Here is a 26,420-nt window from a genome sequence, read left to right as displayed (position 1 = left end):
CCACATCTTGAATCGGGACAAAAAGTCAAAATCTCAATGATTTTTCCAAATCAAAAAAGGTTTCTGTTTGTATAAATCAAAACATTTTGTTTCGGTTTTGACCTTTTTTTCTTTTTTCCGTTTTATAAAGCTCTCCTTTTTTTGTATAATTAGCTGAAATTTTAAAAATTTTGGACCAGAAAAATCAGAATTTTTCAGTTTGAAATTGTTGAAACTAACCCTTTTGAAACATTCCTTGACATTTTTTAGAGTCAAATTTTTTAGAGGAAATTTGTCGACACCAGTCTTGTGTGCAAACGGTTTCACTTGGGACTAACTGGGGTTTTTTTGGTGGGAAAAAATAATGTTTAAATTGAAAAGTTCCCAACTAGCTCTAATCACGAGGCTCAGGATGTGGCTACAACTAAAGACCTTTCCCAGCCCCAACTGTAGCCCATGCAGTGTGTTGTGGAGAAGAAGGGACTTCTTGGGATACATTCTAATTAAACTATATTGTATTTGCATCGGCAGTATCTAATGCAGAGGATGTTTGAAGTCTCTTTTCTGTTCCTCCACACTCCTGGATAGTGAGCACTCAAAACTCTACTAAAACCCTTCTCTACTGCAACATCCAGATAGAAATTGAGCAGTGGCAAGAGAAGCTGGGGAGCCTGAACAGAGAGCTGAAGAGGAAGGCGGCCCACTTTGAAGATGTCTATAAAAGCCTCAAGGACAAAGCTGACCACATGGACCAGGTGAGGAATGAAAACAAGGAGCTGATCCGAAAGAGTCGAGCACATGGTGTGGCTGATCCGAGAGAAGGAGCAGGAGCTGCTGGAGATGGTGAAGAGGCAGCACCACCTGGGGAACAAGGACCTGGAGGGAAGCTGAAGCAGATGGAAGCTGTGCTCAAAAGAATGGGGGTTGTTAGGGGCTTATTCCTTCACCCGCTTACTTCCCTGGTCCTTCTTGCATGAACAGAGAGCAACAATACCCGAAGTCCAAAGGGTGTAAACAATTTGATGTTTATTGGGGTGAATTTCCAGCAAGCATGATTCCAGTTTCCTTCCTTAGTGTCCCCCTTCCCAGCTCTGACACCACAGAGCCTTACCTGTGTCCCTGTTCCCATTCTCTCCACCCCTTAGCAAAACATGATTCCACTTTCCCCACCCCCATTCCCTGTTCCCATTCTCTCCCCGCCCCTTACCTCCTGATTGACTCCAGACTATAGAGTAAAACTTGAGTTCTGCTTAGCTATACCTTAACCAATCATTTTACTGAAATGTAACTAACCAATCCTAATATATTGTAACATGATTATTTAAGCAATTATATCCCACCTTAATTAGTTTACACTCAACAAAATTAATTATACAGCAGACAGAAACAATCACAGAACCAGACAGATTATACAGACAAACAATAGGGAATGGGGACTACAGTGAACAACAAAGAAATGGGGATTTCACATCCCAGCTATTGATAAGTGAGTTCTTGCCAGACAGGATGCTATCAAACTAAGTTTCCTTTTACATCTTCTAAGCACTTCCCTTTCTCTGGAGGCAATAGGAATACAATCCTCTCCTGATAATGCCTAACAGCCCAATAGCACTTTATTTCAATGTGACTAGTTTGGAATGCAAGAATGTGACCATACGCGTCCCAGTTTCTGCTGTTTAGCTAAAGATCTTAGCCTAAGAACAGGGCCTCAGACTGTCTCTGTAAGAGAAGGCCCGTAAACACCCAGACTGTGATTTTGATTCTCTTTTATACCTCTATAACTAGCTAAGTGATAAGAATACACCTAAATTCTTAAAGTACAGGCCTTTGCAGACAGGCCTGAATATCTATATCTTAAGAGGGGACAGGTTTCAGAGTAGCAGCCGTGTTAGTCTGTATTCGCAAAAAGAAAAGGAGTACTTGTGGCACCTTGGAGACTAACAAATTTATTAGAGCATAAGCTTTCGTGAGCTACAGCTCACTTCATCGGATGCATTTGGTGGAAAAAACAGAGGAGAGATTTATATACACACACAGAGAACATGAAACAATGGGTTTATCATACACACTGTGTAAGTGACCACTTAAGATAAGCCATCACCAGCAGCGGGGCAGGGAAAGGAGGAAAACCTTTCATGGTGACAAGCAAGGTAGGCTAATTGCAGCAGTTAACAAGAATATCAGAGGAACAGTGGGGGGGAGGTGGGGGGGGAGAAATAACATGGGGAAATAGTTTTACTTTGTGTAATGACTCATCCATTCCCAGTCTCTATTCAAGCCTAAATTAATTGTATCCAGTTTGCAAATTAATTCCAATTCAGCAGTCTCTCGTTGGAGTCTGTTTTTGAAGCTTTTTTGTTGAAGGATAGCCACTCTTAGGTCTGTAAGAGGGGACAGTGAGCAGCTAGTGGAGAAGATGCATCTCTACGCCTCAGACCAGGAAGTGATGGACATGCACCCCTTCATCAAGGGGTCCTTAGAGAGAAGCTAATGAAGCTGCAGCCTCTGATGGTGGGAGCCAGTGTCCAGTCTGGAGCTTTTGCTGAGTATAAAGCCAAACTCCAGGCTCTGTTTGAAAGAGTGACTGGGGAGAGAGGTAAGACACCTTCACATACATGACCTGTGTGGCTCCTCCTGGAGTAAGATGGGGTAGTGCTGGGTGGGATGGGGGCATGGCTGCATGATGCCATGTCTGACTGACATGCTAGATGGCCATCAATGTACCACCTACCCTGCCTTGCTAATTACTATACCTTGAAATCTGGGAGTATTTTCACTGCCTCTGAGAACAGCCTTGCTCAGCTCAATCTTTCTCCTTTGTAGATGCTACCTCCTGCACTGCCTCAGCAGCTCCAGTGACTGAGGTGTCTTCAACTAAAGACTTGGTGAGAGGAGCGGTCATAAATATAAAAGGAAGGGTAAACACCTTTAAATCCCTCCTGGCTAGAGGAAAAATCCTTTCACCTGTAAAGGGTTAAGAAGCTAAGACAAGCTCACTGGCACCTGACCAAAAGGACCAATGAGGAGACAAGACACTTTCAAAGATGGAGGGGGGGGGGGAAACAAAGGGCTCTCTCTATGTTGCTTTTGCTGGGACCAGAGCAGGAATGCAGGTCAGAACTCCTGTAAAGAGTTAATAAGCAATCTAGTTACTACCTGAAAGGGGGTTTCAAAGAGGATGGCTCTAGACTGTTCTCAATGGTAGCAGATGACAGAACGAGGAGTAATGGTCTCAAGTTGCAATGGGGGAGGTTTAGATTGGATATTAGGAAAAACTTTTTCACTAAGAGGGTGGTGAAACACTGGAATGCGTTACCTAGGGAGGTGGTAGAATCTCCTTCCTTAGAGGTTTTTAAGGTCAGGCTTGACAAAGCCCTAGCTGGGATGATTTAACTGGGACTTGGTCCTGCTTTGAGCAGGGGGTTGGACTAGATGACCTTCTGGGGTCCCTTCCAACCCTGATATTCTATGATTCTAGTTAGATATGCATTAGATTCTGTTTTGTTTAAATGGCTGATAAAATAAGTTGTGCTGAGTGGAATGTATATTCTTGTTTTTTGTCTTTTTGTAACTTAAGGTTTTGCCTCGAGGGATTCTCTGGGTTTTGAATCTGATTATCCTGTAAGGTATTTACCATCCTGATTTTACAGAGGTGATTGTTGTACTTTTTCTTTAATTAAAATTCTTCTAAGAACCTGATTGTTTTTTCATTGTTTTTAAGATCCAAGGGTTTGGTCTGTGTTCACCTATGCAAATTGGTGAAGATTTTTATCCAGCCTTCCCCGGAAAGGGAGTGTAGGGCTTGGGGGGATTTTGTGGGAAAGACATTTCCAAGTGGGCTTTTTCCCTGTTATATTTGTTAGACGCTTGGTGGTGGCAGCAATAAAATCCAGGGACAAAAGATAAAATAGTTTGTACCTTGGGGAAGTCTTAACCTAAGCTGGTAAAAATAAGCTTAGGGGGTTTTCATGCAGGTCCCCACATTTGTACCCTAGAGTTCAGAGTAGGGAAGGAACCTTGACAGGAGCTATTTGCATTTGCTCTTATCAAAGGGGTAGGGGAGGGCTCCTGTCATGCCAAGGGTTGGGGGAGGCACTGATTCCGTAGTTGCTCCTGCCTGCCGCACTGGCTGAGTTTACATGCGTGATGGGGGGTAAGGAGTGCTGAGCAGGACAAGGAATGTGGCGGGGGACCCGATTCTGTATTGATGGGAGCGTGGATGCCATGTCCCTCCCACCAAGCGCTAGCAGGGGAAAGGCCAAAGGAGGGAAGCATAGCACCTCATTTTGCTGAAGGCCATCGGTGAGATTCTCCACCGCCCTGCCCCTCATGCATTAATTGCACCATGAGTCCAAAACATAGTAGAGACAAGTGGCACTGGTGTAAATGCTGCACAAGGGGTGGGGCAATGGAGAATCCACCCCTCTGTCTGCACATACATGTCCATTCCTCCTCCCTTTGGGTACCCTGGACTCTTGTGAGTAAGTGAGAAAGCTAACAGGAGATTCATTCCCACTGGGTGCAGAGGGCTAGGCCTAGGGCTCAACCTCACATGCCCTCTCAAGGAGCCATCGTTGCCCTGTGTTGTCCCAGTCTGGCTTGCATAGGCCTTGCACATGCTGCAGGTCCCTGTGGAGGGACTGGTGGGATCAGGGCCTATGTGGTTTGGGATGAGGCTTGCTGATACGGGCCATCAGAAAAGGTGGGATCGCCAAGCCCGGCCCACATCCTACTGACACTGATAGAATCTAAACTCCTCCCTGAAGGCACTGTTTGCCAAGCATTTGCCTTTGTTGTTCCTGCTGGCTCAGCCCCTCTGGCAGTAGGAACAATGGCAGCAATAGTGCAGGCACAAGGTCTGTGTTCACCGGCATTTTAGCTGCTAGCAGAGTACAGAGAACACAATGGTAATGCTATAGGATTTGGGACTGTCCCCTGCACTGGCACGGCTACCAGCACAACCACTAGTGAAACTGTTGTTTGCATTACAGGGGCGGCCAAGGGCCCCAGCAAGGATCAGGGCCCCATTGTGCTAGGTGCTGTCCAGATACCTAACAGAGATCCCCCAGGGACCTTTACCACCATGCAGTTCTACTCCATGACATTCTCTTTGTCCCTGTCTCCCACTCTTGGGGACAGGTCAGTTTCATGCCACTCCCTTCATGTAGAAGAGCGCACCCTCCCCTTCTGCCCACATTCAGAGACCTCGCCCTCTTTTCTACCACATCCCTTCTTCCCACCCCATTCTGTCACCACACCCTATTTGCTGGCCAGCCGCTGCTCTGCCTGCTCCAACTCTTAGTAGTTGGTCTCTGTAATGGCGTCACACACCCCTTACTGAGCCTAGGCAGAAGGGAGAGGAGAGTCTTTCCTGCTTAGAGGCAATCAGCTTGATCATACACCTGCGTAGCTTCCAGAACTGCCAACCATGGAGACAGGCAGCCACACCTGTGACCAACAGAGAAAATGACCCAGTATAACAAGGAGAGAACAGAGAGGGAGAAGGAGGCAGAAGCGCCTGAGATAGCCAAGGGGCTATGGACCCACACCAGGCAGCCTCTGAGAAAGCAGTCAGGAGCCAGAAAGAGAGTGCCAGGTCAGAACCAACCGGGAGCCCGGCTTAACCCTCTCACATGAAGAGGCAAGAAGCCCTAATGTCTCCTCTCAGAGACACTCAAGAGGGTAAAGGATCTCCCGCAGGGTCTTTACCCTTGGTGCTGTCAGCGCCGAGAGCAAGCAACTCTGACCGCCCCTGCACTTCACAACCAACTCACAGGGAGCTCAAAAGCAGGGACCTGACTTAGAATCATAGAATCATAGAATATCAGGGTTGGAAGGGACCCCAGAAGGTCATCCAGTCCAACCCCCTGCTCAAAGCAGGACCAAGTCCCAGTCAAATCATCCCAGCCAGGGCTTTGTCAAGCCTGACCTTAAAAACCTCTAAGGAAGGAGATTCTACCACCTCCCTAGGTAACGCATTCCAGTGTTTCACCACCCTCTTAGTGAAAAAGTTTTTCCTAATATCCAATCTAACCCTCCCCCATTGCAACTTGAGCCCATTACTCCTCGTTCTGTCATCTGCTACCATTGAGAACAGTCTAGAGCCATCCTCTTTGAAACCCCCTTTCAGGTAGTTGAAAGCAGCTATCAAATCCCCCCTCATTCTTCTCTTCTGCAGACTAAACAATCCCAGCTCCCTCAGCCTCTCCTCATAAGTCATGTGCTCTAGACCCCTAATCATTTTTGTTGCCCTTCGCTGTACTCTTTCCAATTTATCCACATCCTTCTTGTAGTGTGGGGCCCAAAACTGGACACAGTACTCCAGATGAGGCCTCACCAGTGTCGAATAGAGGGGAACGATCACGTCCCTCGATCTGCTCGCTATGCCCCTACTTATACATCCCAAAATGCCATTGGCCTTCTTGGCAACAAGGGCACACTGCTGACTCATATCCAGCTTCTCGTCCACTGTCACCCCTAGGTCCTTTTCCGCAGAACTGCTGCCGAGCCATTCGGTCCCTAGTCTGTAGCGGTGCATTGGATTCTTCCATCCTAAGTGCAGGACCCTGCACTTATCCTTATTGAACCTCATTAGATTTCTTTTGGCCCAATCTTCCAATTTGTCTAGGTCCTTCTGTATCCTATCCCTCCCCTCCAGCGTATCTACCACTCCTCCCAGTTTAGTATCATCCGCAAATTTGCTGAGAGTGCAATCCACACCATCCTCCAGATCATTTATGAAGATATTGAACAAAACGGGCCCCAGGACCGACCCCTGGGGCACTCCACTTGACACCGGCTGCCAACTAGACATGGAGCCATTGATCACTACCCGTTGAGCCCGACAATCTAGCCAGCTTTCTACCCACCTTATAGTGCATTCATCCAGCCCATACTTCCTTAACTTGCTGACAAGAATGCTGTGGGAGACCGTGTCAAAAGCTTTGCTAAAGTCAAGAAACAATACATCCACTGCTTTCCCTTCATCCACAGAACCAGTAATCTCATCATAAAAGGCGATTAGATTAATCAGGCATGACCTTCCCTTGGTGAATCCATGCTGACTGTTCCTGATCACTTTCCTCTCCTCTAAGTGCTTCAGGATTGATTCTTTGAGGACCTGCTCCATGATTTTTCCAGGGACTGAGGTGAGGCTGACCGGCCTGTAGTTCCCAGGATCCTCCTTCTTCCCTTTTTTAAAGATGGGCACTACATTAGCCTTTTTCCAGTCATCCGGGACTTCCCCCGTTCGCCACGAGTTTTCAAAGATAATGGCCAAGGGCTCTGCAATCACAGCCGCCAATTCCCTCAGCACTCTCGGATGCAATTCGTCCGGCCCCATGGACTTGTGCACATCCAGCTTTTCTAAATAGTCCCTAACCACCTCTATCTCTACAGAGGGCTGGCCATCTCTTCCCCATTTTGTGATGCCCAGCACAGCAGTCTGGGAGCTGACCTTGTTAGTGAAAACAGAGGCAAAAAAAGCATTGAGTACATTAGCTTTTTCCACATCCTCTGTCACTAGCTTGCCTCCCTCATTCAGTAAGGGGCCCACACTTTCCTTGGCTTTCTTCTTGTTGCCAACATACCTGAAGAAACCCTTCTTGTTACTCTTGACATCTCTTGCTAGCTGCAGCTCCAGGTGCGATTTGGCCCTCCTGATATCTTTCCTACATGCCCGAGCAATATTTTTATACTCTTCCCTGGTCATATGTCCAACCTTCCACTTCTTGTAAGCTTCTTTTTTATGTTTAAGATCCGCTAGGATTTCACCATTAAGCCAAGCTGGTCGCCTGCCATATTTACTATTCTTTCGACTCATCGGGATGGTTTGTCCCTGTAACCTCAACAGGGATTCCTTGAAATACAGCCAGCTCTCCTGGACTCCCTTCCCTTTCATGTTAGTCCCCCAGGGGATCCTGGCCATCTGTTCCCTGAGGGAGTCAAAGTCTGCTTTCCTGAAGTCCAGGGTCCGTATCCTGCTGCTTACCTTTCTTCCCTGCGTCAGGATCCTGAACTCAACCAACTCATGGTCACTGCCTCCCAGATTCCCATCCACTTTTGCTTCCCCCACTAATTCTACCCGGTTTGTGAGCAGCAGGTCAAGAAAAGCGCTCCCCCTAGTTGGCTCCCCTAGCACTTGCACCAGGAAATTGTCCCCTACGCTTTCCAAAAACTTCCTGGATTGTCTATGCACCGCTGTATTGCTCTCCCAGCAGATATCAGGAAAATTAAAGTCACCCATGAGAATCAGGGCATGCGATCTAGTAGCTTCCGTGAGTTGCTGGAAGAAAGCCTCATCCACCTCATCCCCCTGGTCCGGTGGTCTATAGCAGACTCCCACCATGACATCACTCTTGTTGCACACACTTCTAAACTTAATCCAGAGACACTCAGGTTTTTCCACAGTTTCGTACCGGAGCTCTGAGCAGTCATACTGCTCCCTTACATACAGTGCTACTCCCCCACCTTTTCTGCCCTGCCTGTCCTTCCTGAACAGTTTATAACCATCCATGACTGTACTCCAGTCATGTGAGTTATCCCACCAAGTCTCTGTTATTCCAATCACGTCATAATTCCTTGACATCACCAGGACCTCCAGTTCTCCCTGCTTGTTTCCAAGGCTTTGTGCATTTGTATATAAGCACTTGAGATAACCTGTTGATCGCCCCTCATTCCCAGTATGAGGCAGGAGCCCTCCCCTCACAGACATTCCTGCCTGTGCTTCCTCCCGGTATCCCGCTTTCCCACTTACCTCAGGGCTTTGGTCTCCTTCCCCCGGTGAACCTAGTTTAAAGCCCTCCTCACTAGGTTAGCCAGCCTGCTGGCAAAGATGTTCTTCCCTCTCTTCGTAAGATGGAGCCCGTCTCTGCCCAGCACTCCTCCTTCATGGAACACCATCCCATGGTCAAAGAATCCAAAGCCTTCTCTCCGACACCACCTGCGTAGCCATTCGTTGACCTCCACGATTCGACGGTCCCTACCCAGGCCTTTTCCTTCCACGGGGAGGATGGACGAGAACACCACTTGCGCCTCCAACTCCTTTATCCTTCTTCCCAGAGCCACGTAGTCCGCAGTGATCCGCTCAAGGTCATTCTTGGCAGTATCATTGGTGCCCACGTGGAGAAGCAGGAAGGGGTAGCGATCCGAGGGCTTGATGAGCCTCGGCAGTCTCTCCGTCACGTCACGAATCTTAGCCCCTGGCAAGCAGCAGACTTCTCGGTTTTCCCGGTCAGGGCGGCAGATAGATGACTCAGTCCCCCGGAGGAGAGAGTCCCCGACCACCACCACCCGCCTTCTCCTCTTGGGAGTGGTGGTCGTGGAACCCCCAACCTCAGGACATCGCATCTCATGCCTCCCAACCAGCGGAGTCTCCTTCTGCTTTCTCCCCCCAGACCTATCATCTGGTCCACTCTCCGCAATGGTACCTGTGGAGAGAACATGAAAGCGGTTAGTTACCTGTGTCTGTGTTACTGGAACCCGGACATTCCGCTTACCTCTTCTGGAGGTCACATGTTGCCAAGCTTCTTCACTGGCCTCTTGGCTCCTCTGTGCAACCTGCTCTATATCTTTAGAGCTTTGTGCCCCTCGAAGGCTATCCTGAGTTTGGTCCAGAAAATCCTCAGTCTCTTGTATACAACGCAGGGTCGTTACCTGTTGCTCCAGACCTTCAATCTTCTCTTCCAATATGGAGACCAGCTTGCACTTTGTACAGACAAAGTCGCTTCTGTCCTGTGGAAGAAAGACAAACATGGCACATCCAGTGCAGGTCACAACAGCTGAACCCCCCCCTTCCATATCACCTACCTACTATGAGCTTCCTCAGAGACGTTGGCAAGATGTAAGCTTCACTGGGCTCACTCCAGGCAAACTCCTGCTGTGAGCTGCTCTGCTGTCCCCGCTGCTCCGCTGCCGCTCAGCTGGTTCGCGAGGCTCTGGCTATTTTTAAACAGCCAGGCTTCCCTGACGCAAACACACAGACACCCTAATGCCCGCCCCCTGCAGGCTAGCAGCCAATCGGACACTCACTCAGGCTCTCTCCCGCAGCAGGAAGCTCTCCTCGGCACTGGTTCCCCCAGCACCGACAATTGACCCGGTGCCGACAACATGTTCCACCCCGGTGCCGACAAGAATGTCGGCACCAAACCTGCCTGCAACCCCCGGAGCAGATTCAGACCCCCTGTGGGGCTCTGACCAATGGCTCTCAGCTCCTGCTAAAGTGAAACTAAAATCACTCCGGGCTGCCGCTCACACTTCACGCTCTGCAGCACACCAGCCTAGGGAGCAGCAACAATTCCTGGATTAGCAGGATATCTCCGTGGCCTCTAAGCCGGACTCTCCGCTCCTAAAAGAAAAGGAGTACTTGTGGCACCTTAGAGACTAACAAATTTATTTGAGCATAAGCTTTCGTGAGCTACAGCTCACTTCATCGGATGCATTCGATGAAGTGAGCTATAGCTCACGAAAGCTTATGCTCAAATAAATTTGTTAGTCTCTAAGGTGCCACAAGTACTCCTTTTCTTTTTGCGAATACAGACTAACATGGCTGCTACTCTGAAATCTCTCCGTTCCTAGACACGGAGCACTCATTGTTTGAACAGCAGCTCTCACCACCTGACCTGGATACTTTCACTTATAATGAGAACAGCACACAGCAGCAGACAGAGTTCTCCCTGCCTGAGTCTTCCCCTCCACCGGAGCCAAAAATACCCCAAGATATGGGGCATCATAAGAATCAGCCTCAGTTTCCCTACTTTGTCCCCCAGTGACCGGGACTCAAATTTTTCCTACCCGATGCCCTGGCCTCAGTGGTACCCGTGATTGGCTCCTGCCACCGCTCCTCCTTGTGCCCCTTCTACTGGACTGAAAGATTGTACTACACCTATATCCCCAGCTCTATCAACATCTAGAGCTCCTGAACCCCGTCCTGAAGACGTGGGATATGAACCCTTCCCAGTTTTACCAGCTCCTGCCTCGCCATCAGCCGCAGAAGTTGCCCACGTGCCTCCACTTCCACAAAACGTGGACAACTTTAAGCAATTCCAGGAACTTTAAGAGAATGGCACTCAGCCAGGACATCCCTTTGGAGGAAGTCCAGGAGACACAACATAGGCTTCTCAAAATCTTCCAACCCTCTGCACCTTCAAAGATAGCACTACCAATAAACGAAGCTCTCCTAGAACCAGCTGGTACTCTCTGGCAGACCCCTGCCTTCATTCCACCAACATGCAAGAAAGCTGAACATAAATACTACGTGCCTGCGAGGGACGTCGATTTCTTATTTTCCTACCCACAACCCAATTCTGTTGTGGTGGATGCAGCGACCTAGGGAACAAAGCAGCCACACTACCAGCCCACTCCTCAGGACAAGGACCTCAAATGGACTGCAAGGTTTATACCTCTTCTACTCTAAAATTTAGAATTACAAATTATCCCACCCTCCTTGCAAGCTATGACCATGACAACTATAACAAGCTCTTCGATTTGCTTCCCATATATTGGAGGACAGGAGAGCGCACTTCAAGTTAGTCCTCGTTGAAGGTCAATTGGTGACTAGGACGGCACTACAAGCGTCCATGGACATGGCTGATCCAGCAGCTTGCACCACTGCAGTGGTGATGTGCTGCTCTTTCTGTCTCTCAGCATCCGGTATCCCCAAAGATTTGCAGTCCAAAGTGGAGGATCTCCTCTTTGACAAAGATAAACACTGTTTTTAAAAAACAAACAAACAAACAATGAAGTTCTTCACACTATGAAAGACTCTAGAGCCATTATGTGCACAATGGGCATATACCCATCCATCCGCAGGAGACCACAGTATCAACCTTATCAGAGGCCCAGTGCACAACAATATCACCGACTCCAGTCCAGACAGTAGGACACTGGGAAAAACCACAACAGAACTTCTAGGCACAGGCAAAACCGGGTGCAACCAACTACTTCCCACCATCGGGTAACAAACAATTTTGAAGTGCTGGTCGGGGGTCTGCACCACCATCCCTTGACTCCGCTGCCTATTTGGTACTGCCTCCAGGCTTTCCACCATGTCTGGCAACAGATCACGCAGGACCGCTGGGTCCTGGAAATAGCTCAGTCAGGTTACTCCATTCCTTTCCTATCTTCCCTGCCCACCCTTTCCCCTTCCCCATCCATCTTCGGGACCCCTCTCACGAGCAACTTCTCTGTGTGGAGGTGGCTCATCTTCTCCACCTAGGTGCAGTTGAACATGTACTGACGCAACATCGGGGAAAAAGGATTCTACTCCCACTACTTTCTAACCCAAAAGAAAGGCGGGGTTGGAGACCTATGCAGACTGAACAAGTTCATACATGTACAAAAATTCAAGATGGTCACATTGGACACAATAATATCTGCGCTGGAATAAGGACACTGGTTCACAGCCCTCGCCCTACAAGATGCCTATTTCCATATATCCATTCATCCAACCAGCAGATGTAGTTTCTGCATAACACTGACTCCGCCACCAAACGTATTGGTTTCCTTACACTGGTGGACAAAACCAGAGAACCTATGCACAGGTGTTCCCTTCCATCCACACTCCCCAGTACTCATGCTGACCGTGGATGCTTCCCAGATAGATTGCGGAGTGCACTTAGGTGACCACAAGGCACAGGGCCGCTGGTCCCTATCAGAGATGTGTCTGGACATCAATCTCCTAGATCTCAGAGCCATCAGGCAGGGAGGAGCACAATCTCACTCCCTATGCACAGCAGCCATGGAATTGGTGCATACAACACCACATAAAAGTCATCGCTTCCTACCTACCCTCATGTTACAACACTACTGCTGACACACTCAGCAGACACTTCTCTGAGGAACAAGAATACTCCGACAGCTCTCCTCCCACTAGGGCACTCCATTGATAGACCTGTTTGCCACTCCTCAAAACTGCAAATGCCATTTATTTTGCTCCAAAGTGGGACTCAGAAACGCATCTCTAGGGGATGCATTCCTCATTCCTTGGAACAACTCCCTCATGTACGCTTTTCCACCGATTCCACTCTTATACAGGGTTCTACGCAACATCACAGAGAACAAGGCCCGAGTCATACTTATTGCCCCAGCTTGGCCCAAGCAGACATGGAATCCTTACCTGCTATGCAGGTGCATCCGTCCTCCCCGGCTGTCCGCGGCAGACCAGATCTTCTCTCCCAGAACTGCTGTTGGCTCCTTCATCCGCAGCTCTGGAGACTCCATCTGATGGCTTGGTTCCTTCATGGTTTCAATTCCACGAATTAGCCTGCTCAGAACAGGTCCAACACATCCTCCTGCACAGTAGAAGGGACTCCACTCCTAAGACTTCCCTGCAAAAGTGGAAACGCTTCTCCATCTGGTGCTTCCACAGATGCCTAATACTCCAGACTGAAACCTTCCCTGACATCTTAGACTATCTTGTCAAACTAAAACAGGACAGGTTCTCTCAGTTCTATCACAGTACGCCTCGCGGCCCTTACCACCTTCCATGACACTCTGGATGGCTATTCACTTTCCCCCACCCCACCATGAAATGCTTCCTCACGGGCCTGCAAAATCTCTACCCCGAGATTCATTCACTAGTAGCCTCCTGGAGTCTCAACCTAGTTCTCCACACTCTTATGCGACCCCCTTTAGAGTCCCTGGCCACCTCATCCCTGCTCCACATGTCCATGAAAGTGGCTTTCTTGGTTGCCATAACGTCAACAAGAAGGGTTGGTGAAATAAGCGCCCTGATGGCCTACGCTCCCAACACCATTTTCTCTAAACACAAGCTTAATAGACGAACCTGCTCCAAATTCCTCCCCAAGGTGGTGTCTACCTTCCACCTTAACCAGTCAATACACTTACCTGTATTCCATCCCAAGCCTCACATGACTCCACAGAAAGCTGCATTACATACCCTTGACGTCCGACATGCTCTTGCATTCTATCTTGACAGAATGAAAACATTTCGTGAATCCCCTAGGCTATTTGTTTCTACAATCAAGAGATCAAAGGGTGATGCTATCTCTAAGCAAAGACGATCCAAGTGGATCTCGGTCTGCATCAGATCCTGCTATCAGACCCAGAATGTTCAACCACCAGAGGAGGATGTTAGGACTCATTCTACTAGATCAATATCAACATCCATTGTCTTCTTCCACAACGTACCTGTTACAGACATATGCAAGGTGGCCATGTGGACATCTGACCACACATTTGCCAAACATTATGCTATCACATGGGATACCACGGCAGACATCATAGTCGGCCATACGGTACTGTCTACCGTTGTCCCTCACACAACTCCAAAATCCCACCAACCATAGTGGGTACTGCTTCACATTCACCTAAAGTGGAGAACGCACAGGAACAGCACTCGAAGAAGAAGAGAAAGTTACTCACCTTGCAGTAACTGAGGTTCTTCGAGATGTGTGTCCCTGTGGGTGCTCCACTCCTGCCCTCCTCCCCTCTACTTTGGAGTACTAGTATGATTTCTCCACTGTAGAGAAGGAACTGAGGAGGGTGCAGGACACAAGCGCTCAGGAAGATTCCAATGAGACAGGACATACCAACTGAGCATGTGCATCCCAACCAGGCACTGCTACCAAAGATCTCCAATCAATGGCGCCGGGATGTACCACCACCTAGAATGGAGCACCCACAGGGACACACATCTCGAAGAACCTCAGTTACTGCAAGGTGAATAACTTTCTCTTTCCCCTTTCTGTGCCTCAGTTTCCCCATCTGTAAAACAGCGATAATGCTCCTGACCTCCTCTGTAAAGAGCTTTGAGATCTATTGATGAAAAGCATCACATAGGAGCAAGGTATTCTAATGCCATTGACTTCAATGGGTCCAGAATATCACCCATAGGATTAAGGCCTGCAGAGACCATTAGATCATCTCATCTGACCTCCTGCACAGCCTAAGACAGAGCATTCCACCCCATGATGATGACTTGTGCTTCTCTTCGTGTAATTGAGGCATGGGCAAGTTGGGACCTGTGCCCCATTGAAGTCAATGGCATTAGAATACCTAGCTCCTATGTGATGCTTTTCATCAATAGATCTCAAAGCTCTTTACAGAGGAGGTCAGGAGCATTATCCCCATTCCTGACCCCTTCAGGGCTGCTTGCAGCAGCATGCGCCCACCCCCTCCCAGTTGAACAGGTACAAAGGCATATCTGCCCCCTTGGTTCAGCCAGTCACCATTTAGCCCTGTGCCTGGTAGTTTCTCACTATGACTCTAACCAAGTCTATAGTGATCGCTCCCCTCCAGGGATGGTGAAACATCTAGTGATGCAGGACACCGGGAAAGCGAATCAAACAATCAGCGGGGAGAAGGGATGATTGAGGGGCTACAGGAGCACTCAAGGAAGTCAAGCCCCTTGCGGAGAAGCTAAATGAATTCTTTGCATCAGACTTCAGTGCAAAGGATGTGACCTCCCACACATGAAACATTCTTTTTAGATTACCAGTCTGAGGAACTGTCCCAGATTTGGATATCAATAGAGGTGTCTTTGGAACAAATTTTTTAATTTACCAGAAATAAATCTCTGGGATCAGATGATATTCACTCAACAGTTCTGAAGGAACTCAGATATGATATTGTAGAACTTCTAACTGGTGTGTAACCTAATGCTTAAATCAGACTCTGTACCCGATTACTGGAGGATTGCTAATGCAACACTGATTTTTTTTTAAACGGGTCCAGAGGCGATCCTAGCAATTACAGGCTTGTAAGCCTAAACTTCAGTACCAGGCAAACTGAAACAATAGTAAAGCAGAGAATTATCAAACACATAGAATCATAAAATATTAGGGTTGGAAGAGACCTCAGAAGGTCATCTACTCCAATCCTCTGCTCAAAGCGGAACCAACCCCAACTAAATCATCTCAGCTAGGGCTTTGTCAAGCCAGGTCTTAAAAACCTCTAAGGATGGAGATTCCACCACCTCCCTAGGTAACCCATTCCAGTGCTTCACCACCCTCCTAGTGAAATAGTGTTTCCTAATATCCAACCTACACCTCCCCCACTACAACTTGAGACCATAGCTTCTTGTTCTGTCATCTGCCACCACTGAGAACAGCCAGCTCCATCCTCTTTGGAACCCCCCTTCAGGTAGATGACGGCTGCTATCAAATCCCCCCTCATTCTTCTCTTCTGCAGACTAAATGACCCCAGTTCCCTCAGCCTCTCCTCGTAAGTCATGTGCTCTCTCCAATTTGTCCACGTCCCTTGTGTAGTGGGAGGACCAAAACTGGACACAATACTCCAGGTATGGCCTCACCAGTGCCGAATAGAGGGGAATAATCACTTCCCTCAATTTGCTGGCAATACTCCTACTAATACAGTCCAATATGCCATTGGCCTTCTTGGCAACGAGGGAACACTGCTGACTCATATCCAGCTTCTCATCCCCTGTAATCCCCAGGTCCTTTTCTGCAGAACTGCTGCTTAGCCAGTCGGTCCCCAGCCTGTAGTGGTGCATGGGATTCTTCCTTCCTAAGTGCAGGACTCTGCACTTGTCCTTGTTGAACCTCATCAGATTTCTTTTAGCCCAATCCTCCAATTTGTCTAGGTCACTCTGGACCCTATCCCTACCCTCCAGTATATCTACCTCTCCCCCCATCTTAGTGTCATCTGCAAACTTGCTGAGGGTGCAATTAATCCCATCACCCAGATCATTTATAAAGATGTTGAATGAAACCGGCCTCAAGACATACCCCTGGGGCACTCCACTTGATACCACCTGCCAACTAGACATCGAGCCATTGGTCACTACCTGTTGAGCCCGACAATCTAGCCAACTTTCTATCCACCTTACAGTCCATTCATCCAATCCATACTTTTTTAGCTTGCTGGCAAGAATATTGTGGGAGACCGTATCAAAAGCTTTGCTAAAGTCAAGATATATCACATCCACTGCTTTCCCCATATCCATGGAGCCAGTTATCTCATCATAGAAGGCAATCAGGTTGGTCAGGCATGACTTGTTCTTGGTGAATCCATGTTGACTGTTCCTGATCACCTTCCTCTCCTCCAAGTGCTTCAAAATGGATTCCTTGAGGACCTGTTCCATGATTTTGCCAGGGACTAAGGTGCGGCTGACCAGTCTGTAGTTCCCCAGGTTCTCTTTCTTCCCTTTTTTAAATACGGGCACTATATTTGCGTTTTTCCAATCGTCTGGAACCTCCCTGATCATCATGAATTTTCAGAGGTAATGGCAAATGGCTCTGCAATTACATCAGCCAACTCCCTCAGCACCTTTGGATGCATTGGATCTGGACCCATGGACTTGTGCACATCCAGCTTTTCTAAGTAGTCCTTAACCTGTTCTTTCACCACTGAGAGCTGCTCACCTCCTCCCCATACTGTGTTGCCCAGTGCAGCAGTCTGGGAGCTGACCTTATCTGTGAAGGCCAAGGCAAAAAAAAGCATCGAGTACTTCAGCTTTTTCCACATCTGTCACTATGTCACCGCCCCCATTCAGTAAGGCTTTCACACTTTCCCTGAGCTTCTTCTTGTTGCTAACATACCTGTAGAAACCCTTGTTGTTACCCTTCACATACATGAACACCTATGTCAACCTGGAATGTAAAGGGAAATCATACCTCACCATTATTAGAATTCCTTGAGTGTGCCAACAAGCATGTGGACAAAGGTAATCTAGCTGATATAGTGAACTTGTACTTTCTGAAAGCCTTGGACAAAGTCCCAGACTTAAGGCTCTTAAGCAAAGTAAACAGTCATGGGATAAGAGGGAAAGTCCTCTCATGGATCAGCAACTGGTTAAATGAGACAACAAAGGGTAGGACTAAATGGTCAGTTTCAGGAGAGAGGTACATAGTGGGGGTTCCCCCAAGGATCTGTACTAGGGCTAATGCTGTTCAAAATATTTATAAATGATCTGGAAAAAGGGTAAGCAGTGAAGTGGCAAAGTTTTCAGACAATACAAAATTACTCAAGACAGTTAAATCCAAAGCGGACTGTGAAGTTACAAAGGGATCTCACAAAGCTGGGTGACTGGGCAACAAAATGGCAGATGAAATTCAAAGTTGATTAAAGCAAAGTATTGTACATTGGAAAACATTGTCCCAACTGTACATACAAAATATGGGGAACTAGATTAGCAGTTACCACTCAAGAAAGATCTTGGGGTCATTCCTCAGATCTTGGGGAAAACATTTGCTCAACGTGCAGCAGCAGTCAAAAAAGCTAACAGAATGTTAGGAACCATTAGGAAAGGGATAGATAAGACAGAAAATATCATAATGCCACTACATAAATCCATCTTACTTGGAATACTGCATGAAAATCTGGTCACCCATCTCAAAACAAGCTTAAGAGGTATGGAACAGCTTCCGTATGAGGAGAGATTAAAAAGACTGGGAGTGGTTGCCTTAGAAAAGAGACGACTAAGGGGGGATATGATCGAGGGCTATTAAATCATGAATAGTGTGGAGAAAATGAATAAGGAAATGTTATTTACTCTTTCACATAACATAAGAACCTGGGGTCACCCAATGAGATTAACAGGCAGCAGGTTTAACTCAGCTCAGGACTCGAGAGCAGCACCCGGTTCCCATACTTACTGGCAACATCCAGGAGGCGCATCTGGACATGGTAAATTTCCTGCTGATTATGGAATATAGCGTTCTGGTTCGCCTATGACCCTCCCTCCTTGATCAGGACCTGAGCTCAGGGGGAGGAGCCCAGCAGCCAGCAGAACAATTGGACCAAAAGGTACAGCAGATGGCTGGGCTGTAGAGAAAAGTTGTCAGAGCTATGCTGATTCACACCAGCACGTTGTATCTATTTGATTGCCTCCCTGTAAGACTCTGCCTTCTTGGCCTGTAATCTCTTCGGGGCAGGGATTGTGTCTCCCTAAATCAATGCCCAGCATATGGGAACCTGTCCCTGGTATGATGGAGGTATTTTTCTCCTCCCTGGCGGATATCAGGGTCTCTGACCCTTATGCCACATGCTGGAGGCATCCCCCAGGCCCCTGTTAAGCAAGAGTTAAAATTCAGTTAGCAGCTGAAACAAAAACCCACGTAACAAACAAGCAGGAACACCGGAAGCCAAAGGACACTGACAACTGTAAACACTTGATAAAGGTATATGGTCAAATATCTGCCCAGTAACTTGGCTCTTAGAACAGAACAAACCCTCCCTTCACAGCCCTCTGGATATCTGTAAACACTCACTCCCACCCCACCCCTTTGCCTTAAGGTAGTCATGAATAATTGATGTAATCAAAAAACAGTTTGATGCATATGTTCTGTTCCTGTCACTGTCATGTTAAGTGCATTCTCTGTCTCTGAAACAACGTTTGTCTCTGTAAGAAAAAGATTAATGCAAATTAAGTGATAAAAGAAAGGTATATAATTGGTCACTGTAACCCAGAGGTGGGCAAACTCTGGCCTGCAGACCCATCCTGCCCGGCTCCTGGCCTGGGATACTAGCCCCCGGCCCCTTCCCTGCTGTCCCTCCTCCCCCGTAGCGATGCCACCGGACGGGCAGCGCTCTGGCTCCAGCATGGCTCCCAAACATGCTGCTCTGAGCGGCATGGTAAGGGGGCCGGGGGGTTGGATGAGGGGCAGGGTGTTCTGGGGGGGCAGTCAGGAAGTAGGGGGTGAGGTTCCGGGGGGGGCGGTTAGATAGGGCTGAGGTTCTGGTCGGGGAGGCAGTCAGGGGACGGGGAGTGGCAGGAGGTTAGATAGGGGGTGGAGTCCCAGGGGATGGGGGTCCTGGGAGGGGGCGGTGGGGGGACAATGAGTGGGCAGGAATTGGATGGGTGGGGGATTCTGAGGGGGGCGGGAAGTCGGAGGGGGCGGGTAGGGGGCGGGGGCCAGGCTGTTTGGGGGGGGCACAGCCTTCCCTACCTGGCCCTCCATACAGTTTTGCACCCCAATGTGGCCCTCGGGCCAAAAAGTTTGCCCACCCCTGCTGTAATCCTATGCCTTTGAAGCTGTTTGTCAGTCTTCCTGGTATCATAAATAACCCCCCTTCAGTATTGTCTATGCCTTCCTGATTCTTGGGGTAAAGAATCTCTTTGTTTCACAGTTTGGCGCAATGAGCAGGGTGTGATCGGGAATCCTCAGAGAGTTTCTCACAACCAGGAATAGAAGTGAGTACCCTTTTACTTACTACCTCTAGCGCACACCTTCGTTTGGGACTCCCCGAGACACCTCTTCACACCCCTTCTTAATATGAACCACATATAGGATGCATAGGCAAGTGGACTGAATGGGATGGTGTTTATGGCCAAGCTTTCTGGGGTGCAGGGATCACTGGAGGTGAAGGCTGCATCGCCAGGTACTGAGCACCAGAGTGTGTGCTGCAGTAGACTGAGTACAAGGATGTGCTCAGTCAAACCCACTTAAGCGATGCTTCAGGGGAGACTCGGGAAGCTGGGATACAATGTTGTATGAGTTGCCCCAGTATGCATCAATGATAAATGTCTATGGAAGGGGACTCGCTGGCATGCCCCAGGGTGCACCAATTATATCCTCTACAGGAAGGAGACTCATTGACTGGCCTCGGGGAACATCAATGATGCCCTCTATGGGAGGGAGACTCAGATTTTATAAAAGGAAAACATGAAAAGGTTCAAAAGCGATGGCAAAAGATGGATGGAATGAGGGTATGAGTGTGAAAGATAGCATGTTGTGGTGGTCTGGTCAGACAAAAGGAAAGTTAGAGAAAGGAATCATAATACTGTACTGTGAATATGAAAGGAAGTTACAGAAATTGGTAACACTCCAAAACTCTTACATCAGAGCTGAACCAAAAGACAGATCTAAACCACATATTAAGTAAGCTTCAAGCAGAAAATACTCTGAAAGCAAAAATAAAAGAAAGAAGCTCCTCTGCACGCCGTATTGCTGCTAGCATACAACAGAAGGGTAATTTTGCTGATCCTGATTCAAGCAGCGATACTGATAAAGACTAAAACTAAATTAATTGGAAACACCTTGAAAAACAAATCCAAGATTGGAACCTGACACACACGGGGGAAAATTGGGATAATTGGCTTCCTCCCACTCCTCCTAACCCAGACTTAAGTGCCAGCACTCCCCTGACCCCTCTCCAAGTAACCACGTGGTGATCAGGGCCAGCAGATAACAGACTCAAATTTGGTATTCTGGAAAAAAAATAAGTCAGATGATTACCACCTATACATCACATCCTAGGGATCTTCATATCCTAACTAAGGCTAAATGCCTCGACCTTTCATGGGTCAAGATACCCTCAGAAGATCACTGGAACAGCACTTAGGCCTCCATCAAATTTGAATCAAAGTGATTTGACTCATGCCTGCACTGATTTTAAGGAAGCCGTCAAAAACGCCATGGGGAACGGAACCGGTAATGGGGGACTACTAGTGGGATGCATTCAGGGCAAGGACAAACCTGCTGCACAATACTGTGAGAAAAAATGGGAAATGTATTCAAGTAATGCAGGCATAGCCGATCCAAAGTAAACTAATCAGGTGTTTCTAAAAAATGTTAAAGGAAGGTTTTAACTCCCACCTGCAAATAGCCCTTAACTTGGGAGTGAATCCAGGCTCCGATTATGAATCCATCTGTACGTGGGCCTCTGAATGCAAAGTCAGACAAGCTAAAGATATAAAGGGTCAGGCTACTTGTATTTCTGTGGTAACAGCAAAAAGTAATGTAACCTGTTATAATTGTCATACCCAAAATAACTGCAGGCACAAGGCCCAAAAGACTAGTCAGGGACAGAATCATGGCCAGTTGAATCCCCGCAGTATCTCACTGCCCTTTCAATCTGGTCCTGGTCCCGTCCCCACAGCCCCCCCCCCCCCACTTTACAGTGTTTTGTATGTGGGGAGACTGGACATTGGGCAGCTGGATGCCCAAGCCGAGTAGCTCTGGGCAACCGGCCCCAACCGGTATCTCAACCAGCTGCCAACGCTTACTCACACCTAAGCAAATAGGAAATGGCCAGGCTTTAAAATTCCATGACCCGCTAGGATCCAGCGGCCCCCCCCCCCTTGCTTGTCAGTACTGCTGATGCAGATATAAATCCCTCGAATATGCATGGGGATTTATGCACTTACAAGCATGGATAAGGGGCCAGCACAATTCTCGTGGACACGGGAACATGTGTTTCCATTACTGACCTCCCGCTCCCCACTACTAAACAGTATATTACTATTTCAGGGGTAGGAGGTGCACAACTCAACTTATAAAAACAACCCTGTTCTTTTAGAATCTAATCTATTCTTCTGGACTCAATCTTTTATGTAGCTCCAAATGCAGAGGGAGCTATTTTGGGCATGGACGCTGTCTGCAATCTTGCAGCGACTCTTAATCTTGCTCAGAGTACAGTTACCTTTACTGATAAACTTATGCATACTCATACCATTCCTCTCCATAATGATAGATTTCTCTCTTCTGTTGCAGCTGTCAAATCCATGGCTCTCACTTGGGACAACTCTAACCCTTTTCAAAAATTATGTTCCAGGTTTCCCTCTGTTTGGGCAGAGAACAAGCTGTCTTGCAGTTTGGTGCCTGCTCATCTCTCCCCAACCATCCAGGTTACCAGTCAACTCCCTCCACCTACCAAGCAATACCCTCTCAAACCGGAGGCCATGGACATGGTAGGTGACATTACTCACTCTACTTCAACAAGGCATACTTGTTCCTTGTGGAAGTGCACCCTCTTAAACCCACATATTATAATTGCACACTTTAATCTTATTAATCCTGCTACTTTGATGCCAACTACAGGGGAACCTCATCAGTGCCCTCTTTCTGAGGGTACTATTGTTAAGGAACCAACTGGGTAGCACAACTACTTGCTGCCCTTTTCATGAGGGCAACCCCTAACGTTAGTACAGAAGTTTCACCCTTCAAACTCATTACTGGAATGACTATGTCATTGTGGGAAGGATGTGTAGTCCCGGTTCCCCTCCCCCGATCTCTGACTCTGCACAGGAATATATCAAATGCCTAAATGAAGTCTTGCACCTCCTAAGACTAACTGTCCAAGACTTACAAGAAGCCCAGAGACCCCCTCCTGGACGAACGTACAGGAGGGAAATCAGGTTGTTAGGATATAGATATTCAGGCCTGTCTGTAAAGGCCTATACTCTAAGAATTTAGGTGTATTCTTATCACTTGGCTAGTTCTAGAGGTATAAAAGAAAGAATCAAAATCACTGTCTGCTAGTGTAAGGTCCTTCTCTTACTGTGACAGTCTGAGGCCCTGTTCTTAGGCTAAGGTCTTTGGCTAAGCAGCAGAGGCAGCCATAAACTGGGAAGCGACCGGTCACATCCTCACATTCCAAACTAGTCACATTGAAATAAGGTGCTATTGGGCTGTTAGGAATACAATCCTGTCCTGATAGTGCCTATTGCCTCCAGAGAAAGGGAAGTGCCTAGAAGATGTAAAAGGAAACTTTGTTTGATAGCATCCTGTCTGGCAAGAACACACTTATCAATAGCTGGGATGTGAAATCCTCATTTTTGTGTTTGTTCTATCACTGTAGTCCCCATTTCCCTGTTGTTTGTCTGGATAATCTCTGTCTGGTTCTGTGATTGTTCCTGTCTGCTGCATAATTAATTTTGCTGGGTGTAAGCTAATTAAGGTGGTGGGACATAATTGGTTAAATCATCATATTACAATGTGTTAGGATTGGTTAGTTACATTTCAGTAAAATGATTGGTTAAGGTATAGCTAAGCAGAACTCAAGTTTTACTATATAGTCTGCAGTCAATCAGGAAGTAAGGGGCGGGGGAATGGGAATGGGAGTGAGGAATTGGAATCATGTTTTGCTAAGGGGGGGAGAATGGGAACAGGGACACAGGTAAGGCTCTGTGGTGTCAGAGCTGGGAAGGGGGACACTAAGGAAGGAAACTGGAATCATGCTTGCTGGAAGTTCACCCCAATAAACATTGAATTGTTTGCACTTTTCGACTTCGGGTATTGTTGCTCTCTGTTCATGCGAGAAGGACCAGGGAAGTAAGTGGGTGAAGGAATAAGCCCCCCAATATAGGTTATGGTAAGAACATACAACTCTGGGGTACTTCAGCCAAAGTACTCCAGCCCATGCATGGTATTGGCCCATACAGACACCTCCGTGAAGGTGCAGGGAATCCCAACTTGGGTTCATAAAACTAGAATTAAAATGTATAAATAAATTCATTTTGTTTCTTCCTAGGTAACAAATGTGGCTCCTCACATTAATCCTCTTGGTAAATATACCTGATGCAGCCTCCTGGGACCCGCCTTTGGTAAATGTCACATGATACACTTGCTTCAAGCTGGCCAGTATGTGCAACTCCCTACAGGAGGCAGCGATGAATGCGTAAAGAAACCAGACACTTGGCTTACTCCCAGACCAAATTACCTGGGACCTATCATGGTTACAGTTCACCTCCAAAAACATCCAGGCTCCAAGGTCCCAATCTGACTACCACAGCCCGGGAGCAATCTTTGGTTCCCTCCCTACATCTTACCAGATCTGGACAGTAACTGGGTATTTAGCTTCAGGGGATGTGGGCACACACACATATAGGACCCCCAGTTTCGGGATGCAAGATCACAGATGGTTGGGAAAAGGACCAAAGGACAGGTCAATTTAAGGATACCCCCTTAGAACAAACGAACTATTCTATTTCCAGGGCCTCAGATGGATCAGCTGAGATTCATAACATTTATGAGGCCGCTAATGGATTGGGAGAGTATAGGTGTGAACGTATGTGGGAGAATTGGGCAGTTTTCATTAACCCAACAGTGTTTGTAGATGCAGGATGGATGGATGTTCCTCTCTGCTGTGGGAACCTGGGATGGAGGGACATTATTATCAGGAACACTGTGTATACTCAGTTAAATGTTTATATTGTACTGATATACGATGTTATAACCTGACCAGTTGTGGATACTCCCTGCCTGCTATCTGTCCGGCACTGTACCCTACCCCACTGGACGGCATTATTCAAGTAGGCCCCAACAAAACACTTTTGCATGATACCTTTATGGTTAAACCTTTCAGGTTAAATATGATTTGTCCAATTTTTTGGCACCATTGTGAAATGTATGCTCAGACCATCCCAGCTCCATGCAATGGCTGCAGGACCAGCTACAGTTTCTAATGCACCAGTATGTTATTCAGGCCCGCACAGCCAAAAGACAAAAACGTGGCATCTTAAGTGGTATAGGAGGATTCTTTGGAAGCACCAGTTCTATACTAAATATGCTTAACCTAAACTCTGAAAGGTCATACAATTCTTGGGTCAAATGCCAAACCACCCAAGCCCTTAGACATACTAACACAAGTTTATCCTATGCTCTGACTGCAATTGATGTAGCAATAGAGGATTTTTACCAAATCATTGAAGAGACCTCAGACGCTATAGTCAACCTGGCCAAGTCACAAGCTAAGGCCATGCTTGTGATATATTAACTTGTGATCTATTTAATATTGCAAAAGATGACATGCTAGATGTATGCCTAGGTTTCCCCCCTTCCCATACCCTTTCTTCCCCTACCCTTTTCTGCACTGCAAAGGTTTCCACTCAATTGAAATGCATCCGATGAAGTGAGCTGTAGCTCACGAAAGCTTATGCTCTAATAAATTTGTTAGTCTCTAAGGTGCCACAAGTACTCCTTTTCTTTTTACTCAATTGATAGTGGCCTCTTTACTTCCTCCAGACTCATCCTTCTCCTTTAATTTCCTCCTTGCATATCCCTCTGTTATTCCTGCCCATGTGTTTCCTTCTTCTTTCCGTTTCAAGTCTATCGATATGTAACTAACAATACAGTGTACAGAGTAGGACTGTCTGGATATCTGGCACCATCCTCCCATAATACCACACTAATGACAACATCAGACTGCTGCACAGAGATGGATAGCTACATTGTGTGTTCCTGTTCTACCCTCCATCCTTTAACTCTGTCCACTTCTATCCTTGTGGATAGCCTTCCTCTTATAGATGCTGAAGCTGCTGTGCAAGTATCCACCACTCAGTGGTGTTTTATCACCGCTGCATCCAACTACATGTATGGACCACTACAGTGCCAGGCAAATGCTTCCATGTGCCTGTAAATTACTAACTTATTTACCCTAGTTGATGTGCACCTCTCCGGCCGTGTGTTCACTGGAATGACAATGCCTCCTCGGTGGTATAACAACCTATACCTGGACAACACACCAGTTCAACTGGCCAAGGAGCTACTACACAGAGTGGTCCTGGCTGCTCCTTCTGTGTCTATCACTGTTCATGACAGCACCACTAAAGACCGCATCAAAGTTCAACTCTCCAATCAAACCATCACCTGCCTGGAAAATCTTGTTCGTAACGCAGCCTACAACCCCCTCTCCTGGTAGACTATTGTACTGCTGCTGCTGCTTCTGTTTTTGTAAAAAGAAAAGGAGTACTTGTGGCACCTTAGAGACTAACAAATTTATTAGAGCATAAGCTTTCG

At 47.3% G+C, this 26,420-nt stretch overlaps 1 long non-coding RNA gene across 1 annotated transcript; it reads left to right on the top strand.

Moving 5' to 3' along the window:
- The first annotated feature begins 3,567 nt into the window (after nt 1-3,567).
- Nucleotides 3,568-25,508, top strand: LOC119863040. Its single transcript, XR_005295462.2, has 4 exons — nt 3,568-3,631; nt 20,029-20,092; nt 22,456-22,591; nt 24,154-25,508. It is a non-coding gene; the product is annotated as an uncharacterized LOC119863040 (long non-coding RNA).
- Nucleotides 25,509-26,420: the final 912 nt, after the last annotated feature.

Source organism: Dermochelys coriacea, chromosome 10 (assembly GCF_009764565.3).
Source record: "Dermochelys coriacea isolate rDerCor1 chromosome 10, rDerCor1.pri.v4, whole genome shotgun sequence".
Lineage (NCBI taxonomy): Eukaryota > Metazoa > Chordata > Testudines > Dermochelyidae > Dermochelys > Dermochelys coriacea.
Note: the sequence above shows the minus strand (reverse complement) of the source record. Positions and strands in the feature narration are given on the sequence as shown.